We start from the raw sequence: 10371 nt of genomic DNA on the forward strand, positions 1-10371 counted from the left end.
CCCCCCCCCCTATATTCAAATGCCTGAATGCATTCTGCAAATGGTGGAACAGGCTAAATCTGATAACACAACAATTTGATGACAGTAGCCACTACTGTAGCTATCTAGCCAGCTAACCTCTGTAACTAGCCAGCAAGCTAGCTAGCAAAGCTAAAGGGATTGCAAACAGGTTAGCATAACTCTAGTCAAACAAACCATTTTTTCCTAATAAGCTAGCCAGCTAGCATTTCTGAAGCCAGCAAACACATTCCTCACACGGTGCCTTTCGCTCCCAGAACACACGTTTTCTGGAGACTTGTGGGCGAAGTGCTGATGACGTCGCCCACTGTATGCGCTTTCGACTGAGGAGAAATCGGCACACAAATGCGTCCCTGACCAACTCCTAAAGTGGTCAGCCAGATCTGAACAAAATGTGACTTTTGTGTTCTGATGGCAGAAGCCACATGTAAGTGTCAGGTGTAGACCGGGCTATGCTGTAGTGTTGCATGGGCCTAGCGCTATGGGAATCGGACTGCTGTGGGGCTAAACATGAATAACCATGCTCCGTTAGCTAGGCCTAGTGACTCACCGCTTCTCACTAGTTTTCCCCCCTAGATACACTCTAGATAGGGTTTTGAAAGTAGGATGGTGGAGGGTCATGTTATTGTTTACCCAGTTTCTGTCACTGAAATGTTATTAGTTTTGTATTTGGTCTGTTTGGGGTCAGTCTGTCCCCCAGTGCGGGAGTGCTGAGAGTGTCAGTCAGTGTAACTAGCCTCAGTTACACACAGCCATACCTAGGTCTTGGCACTAACTGCTCTGCTGGCCTGGATCCTTGGAGGGTACTAACTGCTCTGCTGGCCTGGATCCTTGGAGGGTACTAACTGCTCTGCTGGCCTGGATCCTTGGAGGGTACTCCGGATCCCTCCCGAACCCATTTGGTGTTTTCCGTTCCCCAGCACCCCATCCATCTCTCATGTCTTGTCAGGGTGTAGCCCACCAGCACCAGGGCAGGGCGTACAGGGCCAAAGCCATTCCTCCACACCCACCCTGGAACATATTTGAAACACAACGCGCTCCACGTACTCATAAAGCATATTTGAAGAGTGTGAGGACGTCTGGGGCTCGGTATGGCCCCTCCAACAACGTGGGAGTTTAGTGGAAAATGTCCAAAGAGTTGGTCGGGGCTGGTGGCATGTTACGAATGGCTGGGGGGTTGTTCTAGGCAACGTTTCACTCACTTCTATCTCTGTGGTAAATCTCTTGAACAGTGACTCAGTGGCTCTATATGAAGTTGTTGGTGTTTTGTCTAGGGCTTTTTGTGTGGTCCCTCCCTCCCTGGACTGTGAAAGTGGATTCCCTCATGTTAGAACAGCCAATGAAATCTGCGTCTGAATCTGTGTGTTTCCTGGACCTGACCAGAAAGCCGTTGCGGGGGGTGCAGTGATGAGAAAAGTGTCCCAGTGAGGGAATGTGAATGGGCAATTCCAAGGTAACGGAATTACCATAGAGACTCAGATTTGTCCACTTTTTTAAAATGTATGCCAAACAAAAACCTATTGATTTTCAAAGTTTAAACAAACCATACAACTCTACTTTGAACAATTTAACATAGTAAATAAAACTAAAAACATTTACTGGAAATTACGGTAAAATCTCCCTCAGGTTTATTCTGTTACCAAACGTTGTATCGGCCCAGTTCTGCTGTAAATGGGGTTTATTTGCCACACACCGTAATAGTTTTGGGGAATAGGATGTTTTCGTCTGTTCAGTGTCTAAACCCCCAGTCTAAACCCCCAGTCTAAACCCCCAGTCTAAACCCCAAAGGCATACATCCACTGTAGAGCATGGGCCTGAGACGCATACCAGTTACATCACCTCAGCCCAGTCTGCACACGCACACACACACACACACAAACACACACACCAAACCTGGGTTTCAAATACTATTTCAGGTATTTCAATTACTTTTCAATACATTTCAAAACAATTATTCAGATAACCTTTTAGTTGAAAAAAAAGAACAAGTAGTTGAATATTAGAATGTATTTGATACACTTGGAAAGTATTTGAAAATACTGCACTGACTCAAATACACTCCCATGCATTCAACCTAGGTATTTGAAAATACCTTAAAATACCAATAACCATTCAAATGGCCTACTCAAATAAAAGTACTTGTTTTGGGCTGTTTATTAGAAAATATCAAATACACAGAAACAAGTATTTAAATAACAAATACTCAAATACACGTATTTGAACCTAGCCCTGACACACACACACACACACACACACTATTGTATTGCTATCCTTGTGGGGACCAAATCATTGATTCCTATCCAAAATCCTAAGCCTAACCCCTAACCCTAAAACTATACCTAACCCTAACTCCTAAACCTACCCATAACCCATAACTTACAACCCATATCCTACCCATAACCCTAACCTTAATTATAACCCTAATTGTAACCCTAACCTAAGCCTAAAATAGCATTTTTCCTCGTGGGGACTGGCAAAATGTACCCACTTATCAGAATATTCAGTGTTTTACTATCCTTGTGAGGACTTCTGGTGCCCACAAGGATAGTTAAACACACACACACACGCACACACGAGAGAGAGAGTGAGCTGAGCTAACCCAGCCCCCCATTAACCTTAATTCTTTATGATGGCCACAGGACTCACTGATGTGCAAAGCCCCAGGAAATGGGTGCTCGTTTACGGGCTGTGGCAACAGCAACCCACTGACTCCTTTTCAGCCAATCGGGGCTCATAAAAAGGGACCTTGCCCTGTGACACGCACTGTGTGAAATTACTTTTAGTTTAATAAGAACCGGAGGATGTGTTTGTGAGTAGGACCGAGAGCTCGTCTGGATAGAAAGAACTGCATGCTCTGTGTGACATAATGCGATTTCTGATTAGGGACTGTATGTTGCAGATTTGCTGCTGGTTTTCATGGTTTAATTATTTAGTTTGGTTTAAGGCGACATCGTTGAATCCCAACCCCCACACACACACACACCCATCCTCCTCCACCACACACAGGAGGATTCTGATTTTAACATCACCCCCTCCCCTTTCTCAAACTGCCAAGATGGGGAAAAGCTGCTTTGAAATATTAAAGGCCATGATGTTTTCCCCTCCGGAGGCACAGTAGTTGGCTGACACTGACACACACACGCTAACACACACACCACACACACACACACACACACACACACACACACTCACAGAGAGTCTGGCTGAGTTCCACTGGAGGCTCCTCCAATCACATTACAGCATGGAGCGGTGGTACGGTGAGATCATTGGTTAGCCGGCCAGACTCCTCGTTGCTCCACTGAGACTCTCTCCTGCTGACGGAAAGGCTTCTAAAGCGCTTAGTGGGGGACCAGGTTGAACCCTAACGGGGGAAAAACATCACCAGATTCACAGGGAATATATTACATAGGATGACGAAACAATACTCCAAGCCGCAGCTCCATACTACAGTGCATTCGGAAAGTATTCAGACCCCTTAACTTTTTCCACATTTTGTTACAGCCTTATTCTAAAATGGATTAAATGACATTTGTTTTCCTCATCAATCTACACACTACCTCATAATGACAAAGTGAAAACAGGTTTTTAGAAATTTTTGCAAATGTATAAAAAATTGAAAGCAGGAACATCTTAAGTATTCGGACCCTTTGCTATGAGACTCGAAATTGAGCTCAGGTGCATCCTGTTTCCATTGATCATCCTTGAGATGTTTCTACAACTTTATTGGAGTCCACCTGTGGTAAATTCAATTGATTGGACATGATTTGGAAAGGCACACACCTGTCTATATAAGGTCCCACAGTTGACAGTGCATGTAAGAGCAAAAACCAAGCCATGAGGTCGAAGGATGTGTCCGTAGAGCTCCGAGACAGGATTATGTCAAGGCACAGATCTGGGGAAGGGTACCAAAAATGTCTGCAGCATTGAAGGTCCCCAAGAACACAGTGGCCTCCATCATTCTTAAATGGAAGAAGTTTGGAACCACCTAGACTCTTCCTAGAGCTGGCCACCCGGCCAAACTGAGTAATCAGGGGAGAAGGGCCTTGGTCAGGGAGGTGGTCACTCTGACAAAGCTCCAGAGTTCCTCTGTGGAGATGGGAGAACCTTACAGAAGGACAACCATCTCTGCAGCACTCCACCAATCAGGCCTTTATGGTAGAGTGGCCAGACGGAAGCCACTCCTCAGTAAAATGCACATGACAGCCCGCTTGGAGTTTGCCAAAGGGCACCTAAAGACTCACAGACCATGAGAAATAAGATTCTCTGGCCAAGCGTCATGTCTGGAGGAAACCTGGCACCATCCCTACGGTGAAGCATGGTGGTGGCAGCATCATGCTGTGGGGATGTTTTTCAGCGTCAGGGACTGGGAGACTAGTCAGGATCAAGGGAAAGATGAACAGAGCAAAGTACAGAGAGATCCTTGATGAAAACCTGCTCCAGAGTGCTCAGGACCTCAGACTGGGGCAAAGGTTCACCTTCCAACTGGACTACAACCCTAAGCACACAGCCAAGACAACGCAGGAGTGGCTTCGGGACAAGTCTCTGAATGTCCTTGGGTGGTCCAGCCAGAGCCCGGACTTGAACCAGATCGAACATCTCTGGAGAGACCTGAAAATAGCTGTGCAGCGACACTCCCCATCTAACCTGACAGAGCTTGAGAGGATCTGCAGAGAAGAATGGGAGAAACTCCCCAAATACAGGTGTGCCAAGTTTGTAGCGTCATACCCAAGAAGACTCTATGCTGTAATCGCTGCCAAAGGTGCTTCAACAAAACACTGAGTAAAGGGTTGTAAATAGTTATGTCAATGTCATATTTCAGCTTTTTATTTTTGATTAATTTGTTAACATTTCTAAAAAACAATTTTTGCTTTGTTATTGTGTGTAGATTGACGGGGGGGGGCAATTGAATCCATTTTAGAATAAGGCTGTAACAAAATGTGGAAAAAGTCAATGGTTCTGAATACTTTCCCGAAGGCACTGTACTTGTCAAACAGTGAACTGATAGTGTATACTGTTTGTTGGATTGTCATGGGGTCTATGGGTAGCTTTTGATGTGTCTTACTCATTTGTAGGATGAAGTTTGGTCCAAATCGGATGTTGGGTATTATATTTACTGAATATTATCTGAATCCTTTAAATTCACATGGCCAATTTGGTTGCAAATCAATTAGCTGAATTTCTAAAAAATAAAAAATGAATTAAAATGTTTCAGGAATGGCAATCTTATCTGTTTCTAACTACAGAAATAATTTCAGAACAATCTTGAGATGGTGAGTGTTGTGTCATGGCTTGCTGAAATGACATGAAACGACCGAATGTCCTCTCATTGTTTGTTTTGGACCTTCATCAGGATAATATCTCTTTACCAAGATGGTAATAATTCACGTCAGAATTTCGACCATGTAATCATAACCAGAGAATGAACAGTAAAGTTACAAAAAAAAATGTGAAATTCATTTGTGATGAATCGGCTTCACGTTTCCTACCCCAGCTACAAGTTGTCATACTAATAACGCAAGCTGCAAGCCATGGGTAGCTTCTTGTTTTAGACTTCCTGTCTCTGAGTTAGGGATATCATCGCCACTTATCATTAGACCAAAAAAACCTTATCACACAGCTCTGACCCACGACGATAAGGGGTTAAGCTGTGGTGGGAGTGCTATGTAGTTTGTTTTTATACGCCGTGAAGATCTCTTTCTGACTGGCCTCAAATTCTGTGAAGGAAACATTCTAATTCCATTGGTCATGGTTTGAATATTTTACATGGTTATAATGGAATAATGTTTTCAGTTCAATTCAAGAGTGCAGGCTGTTTCCCCCCACATGGCTGAGTGGTCTAAATGTTTCGTTGACAACAGATGGCCATGGGGGAAGGAAACCCTGTCGGTATTGTAACGTACTAACGGGTCTTTTGTGGCCTAGACAGCCTCCCTCTGCTACTGGGATCCTAAATCAAGGTGCATCAGCATGAGTAACCAAAAAAGTGTAAAACAAATCAAAATAATATTTGATATTCTTCAAATAGCTACCCTTTGCCTTGATTGCAGCTTTGCACACTCTTGGCATTCTCTTAACCAGCTTCACCTGGAATGCTTTTCCAACAGCCTTGAAGGAGTTCCCACATATGTTGAGCACTCGTTGGCTGCTTTTCCTTCACTCTGCCGTCCGACTCATCCCAAACCATCTCAATTGGGATGAGGCCGGGGGGTTGTGGAGGCCAGGTCATCTGATGCAGCACTCCATCACTCTCCTTCTCTGTAAATAACCCTTACACAGCCTGGAGGTGTGTTGGGTCATTGTCCTGTTAAAAAACAAATGATAGTCCCACTAAGCCCAAACCAGAAGGGATGGTGTATCGCTGCAGAATGCTGTGGTAGCCATGCTGGTTAAGTGTGCCTTGAATTCTAAATAAATCAGACAGTGTCACCAGCAAAGCAGCTCCACACCATAACACCTCCTCCTCCATGCTTTACGGTGGGAAATACACATGTAGAGATCATCCGTTCACCCACACCGCGTCTCACGAAGACACGGCGGTTGGAACCAAAAATCTCACATTTGGTCTAATGTCCATTGCTCGTGTTTCTTGGCCCAAGCAGGACTCTCTGCAAAGGGGACAGGACGACTGCACCGTATTGAGGGGAGGATGGATGGGGCCATGTATCGCAAGATCTTTGCCAACAACCTCCTTCCCTCAGTAAGAGCATTGAAGATGGGTCGTGGCTGGGTCTTCCAGCATGACAACGACCCGAAACACACAGCCAGGGCAACTAAGGAGTGGCTCCGTAAGAAGCATCTCAAGGTCCTGGAGTGGCCTAGCCAGTCTCCAGACCTGAACCCAATAGAAAATCTTTGGAGGGAGCTGAAAGTCCGTATTGCCCAGCGACAGCCCCGAAACCTGAAGGATCTGGAGAAGGTCTGTATGGAGGAGTGGGCCAAAATCCCTGCTGCTGTGTGTGCAAACCTGGTCAAGACCTACAGGAAACGTATGATCTCTGTAATTGCAAACAAAGGTTTCTGTACCAGATATTAAGTTCTGCTTTTCTGATGTATCAAATACTTATGTCATGCAATAAAATGCAAATTAATTACTTAAATATCATGCAATGCGATTTTCTGGATTTTTGTTTTAAATTCCGTCTCTCACAGTTAAAGTGTAGCTATGATAAAAAATTACAGACCTCTACATGCTTTGTAAGTAGGAAAACCTGCAAAATCGGCAGTGCATCAAATACTTGTTCTCCCCACTGTGTGTATATACAGTGAGGGAAAAAAGTATTTGATCCCCTGCTGATTTTGTACGTTTGCCCACTGACAAAGACATGATCAGTCTATAATTTTAATGGTAGGTTTATTTGAACAGTGAGAGACAGAATAACAACAAAAAAATCCAGAAAAACACGTCAAAAATGTTATGAATTGATTTGCATTTTAATGAGGGAAATAAGTATTTGATCCCTCTGCAAAACATGACTTAGTACTTGGTGGCAAAACCCTTGTTGGCAATCACAGAGGTCAGACGTTTCTTGTAGTTGGCCACCAGGTTTGCACACATCTCAGGAAGGATTTTGTCACCAAGTCATTCTCCAAGTCATTAAGGTTTCGAGGCTGACGTTTGGCAATTCGAACCTTCAGCTCCCTCCACATTTTCTATGGGATTAAGGTCTGGAGACTGGCTAGGCCACTCCAGGACCTTAATGTGCTTCTTCTTGAGCCACTCCTTTGTTGCCTTGGCCGTGTGTTTTGGGTCACTGTCATGCTGGAATACCCATCCACGACCCATTTTCAATGCCCTGGCTGAGGGAAGGAGGTTCTCATCCAAGATTTGACGGTACATGACTCCGTCCATCGTCCCTTTGATGCGGTGAAGTTGTCCTGTCCCCTTAGTAGAAAAACACCCCCAAAGCATAATGTTTCCATCTCCATGTTTGACGGTGTGGATGGTGTTCTTGGGGGTCATAGGCAGCATTCCTCCTCCTCCAAACACGGCGAGTTGAGTTGATGCCAAAGAGCTCGATTTTGGTCTCATCTGACAACAACACTTTCACCCAGTTCTCCTCTGAATCATTCAGACGTTCATTGGCAAACTTCAGACGGGCCTGTATGTGCTTTCTTGAGCAGGGGGACCTTGCGGGCGCTGCAGGATTTCAGTTCTTCACGGCGTAGTGTGTTACCAATTGTTTTCTTGGTGACTATGGTCCCAGCTGCCTTGAGATCATTGACAAGATCCTCCCGTGTAGTTCTGGGCTGATTCCTCACCGTTCTCATGATCATTGCAACTCCACGAGGTGAGATCTTGCATGGAGCCCCAGGCCGAGGGAAATTGAGTTATTTTGTGTTTCTTCCATTTGCGAATAATCGCACCAACTGTTGTCACCTTCTCACCAAGCTGCTTGGCGATGGTCTTGTAGCCCATTCCAGCCTTGTGTAGGTCTACAATCTTGTCCCTGACATCCTTGGAGAGCTCTTTGGTCTTGGCCATGGTGGAGAGTTTGGAATCTGATTGATTGATTGCTTCTGTGGACAGGTGTCTTTTATACAGGTAACAAGCTGAGATTAGGAGCACTCCTAATCTCAGCTCGTTACCTGTATAAAAGACACCTGGGAGCCAGAAATCTTTCTGATTTGAGAGGGGGTCTAATACTTATTTCCCTCATTAAAATGCTAATCAATTCATAACATTTTGGACATGTTTTTCTGGATTTTTTTGTTGTTATTCTGTCTCTCACTGTTCACATAAACCTACCATTAAAATTATAGACTGATAATTTATTTGTCAGTGGGCAAACGTACAAAATCAGCAGGGGATCAAATACTTTTTTCCCTCAGTGTGTGTGTGTGTGTGTGTGTATATATATATATGTATATATATATATATATATATGTATATGTGTATATATATATATGTATATGTATATATATATTACTGTATTACCAAAAGTATGTGGAAACCTGCTCGTCAAAAATCATGGTCATTAATATGGAGTTAGTCCCCCCCTTTGATGCTATAACAGCCCCACTCTTCTCGGAAGGCTTTCCACTAGATGTTGGAACATCGCTGCGGGGACTTCAGCCACAAGCGTTAGTGAGGTCGGGCACTGATGTTGGGAGATTTATATCTGGCTCGCAGTCGGCGTTCCAATTTATCCCAAAGGTGTTCGATGGAGTTGAGGTCAGGGCTCTGTGTAGGCCAGTCAAGTTCTTCCACACCGATCTCGACAAACCGTTTCTGTATGGACCTCACTTTGTGTACGGGGGCATTGTCATGCTGAAACAGGAAAGGCCCTTCCACAAAGTTGGAAGCACAGAATCGTCTAGAATGTCATTGTATGCTGTACTGTTAAGATTTCCCTTCACTGGAACATTGGTGCCTAGCCCGAACCATGGAAAACATTCCCAGGCCATTATTCCTCCTCCACCAAACCTTACAGTTGGCACTATGCATTGGGGCAGGTAGCGTTCTCCTGGCACCCTCCAAACCCAGATTCGTCCGTCGGACTGCAAGATGGTGAAGCATGACTCATCACTCCAGAGAACGCGTTTCCACTCCAGCCGACGCTTGGCATATCGCATGGTGATCTTAGGCTTGTGTGCGGCTGCTTGACCATGGAAACCCATTTCATGTAGTGTATAAAATCGCACAATCTTCTCTCCGTACCAATGGTAAAATGTGTAGAATTGCAGGGGGGGGGCTGCACATTTTTTTGCTTGCAAGGTGAAATGTTTTTGCTTATATCTCAGTATATGGGGTTTTATGGGGTGTGAGCTTCTGTACTCTCGCATGAGTGAGATTGTGAATTTACCATTTGGAGTTGGCCATTTCAAGAATAGCAAACTATTCAAGCAATGTGCCAAAAGGCAACAAAAATGTTAATGAACTTATGCCTCCAAAGCAGTTACAACAACAACAACCAAAGGAACCTCTCTCTCTGCCAGGTCTCTGGATGGGCGGTTGCAGGTGTCCCACAGGAAGGGCCTGCCCCATGTCATCTACTGCCGTCTGTGGCGCTGGCCCGACCTGCAGTCCCACCACGAGCTGCGGGCCATCGAGCTCTGCGAGTACGCCTTCCACACCAAGAAGGATGAGGTGTGTGTCAACCCCTACCACTACCAGAGGGTGGAGACGCCAGGTACGGACAACTGTCCCTTCTCATTTTAAAGATCATGAGAGGTTCAATGAGATTCGCTTCAGTAGCATGTATTGCACATCTTTTTAAATGTATTAGCTCTATGACAACTAGTTTGACAGATATGGGAGGCTTAGCTCTTATGGGAGGCTTAGCTCTTATGGGAGGCTTAGCTCTTATGTTTAGGCTATCTATAACTTCTATATTTACATTGTAGTCATTTAGC

This window comes from Coregonus lavaretus (assembly GCF_964263955.1).
Source record: "Coregonus lavaretus genome assembly, contig: HAP1_SCAFFOLD_766, whole genome shotgun sequence".
In the NCBI taxonomy this organism is placed as follows: domain Eukaryota; kingdom Metazoa; phylum Chordata; class Actinopteri; order Salmoniformes; family Salmonidae; genus Coregonus; species Coregonus lavaretus.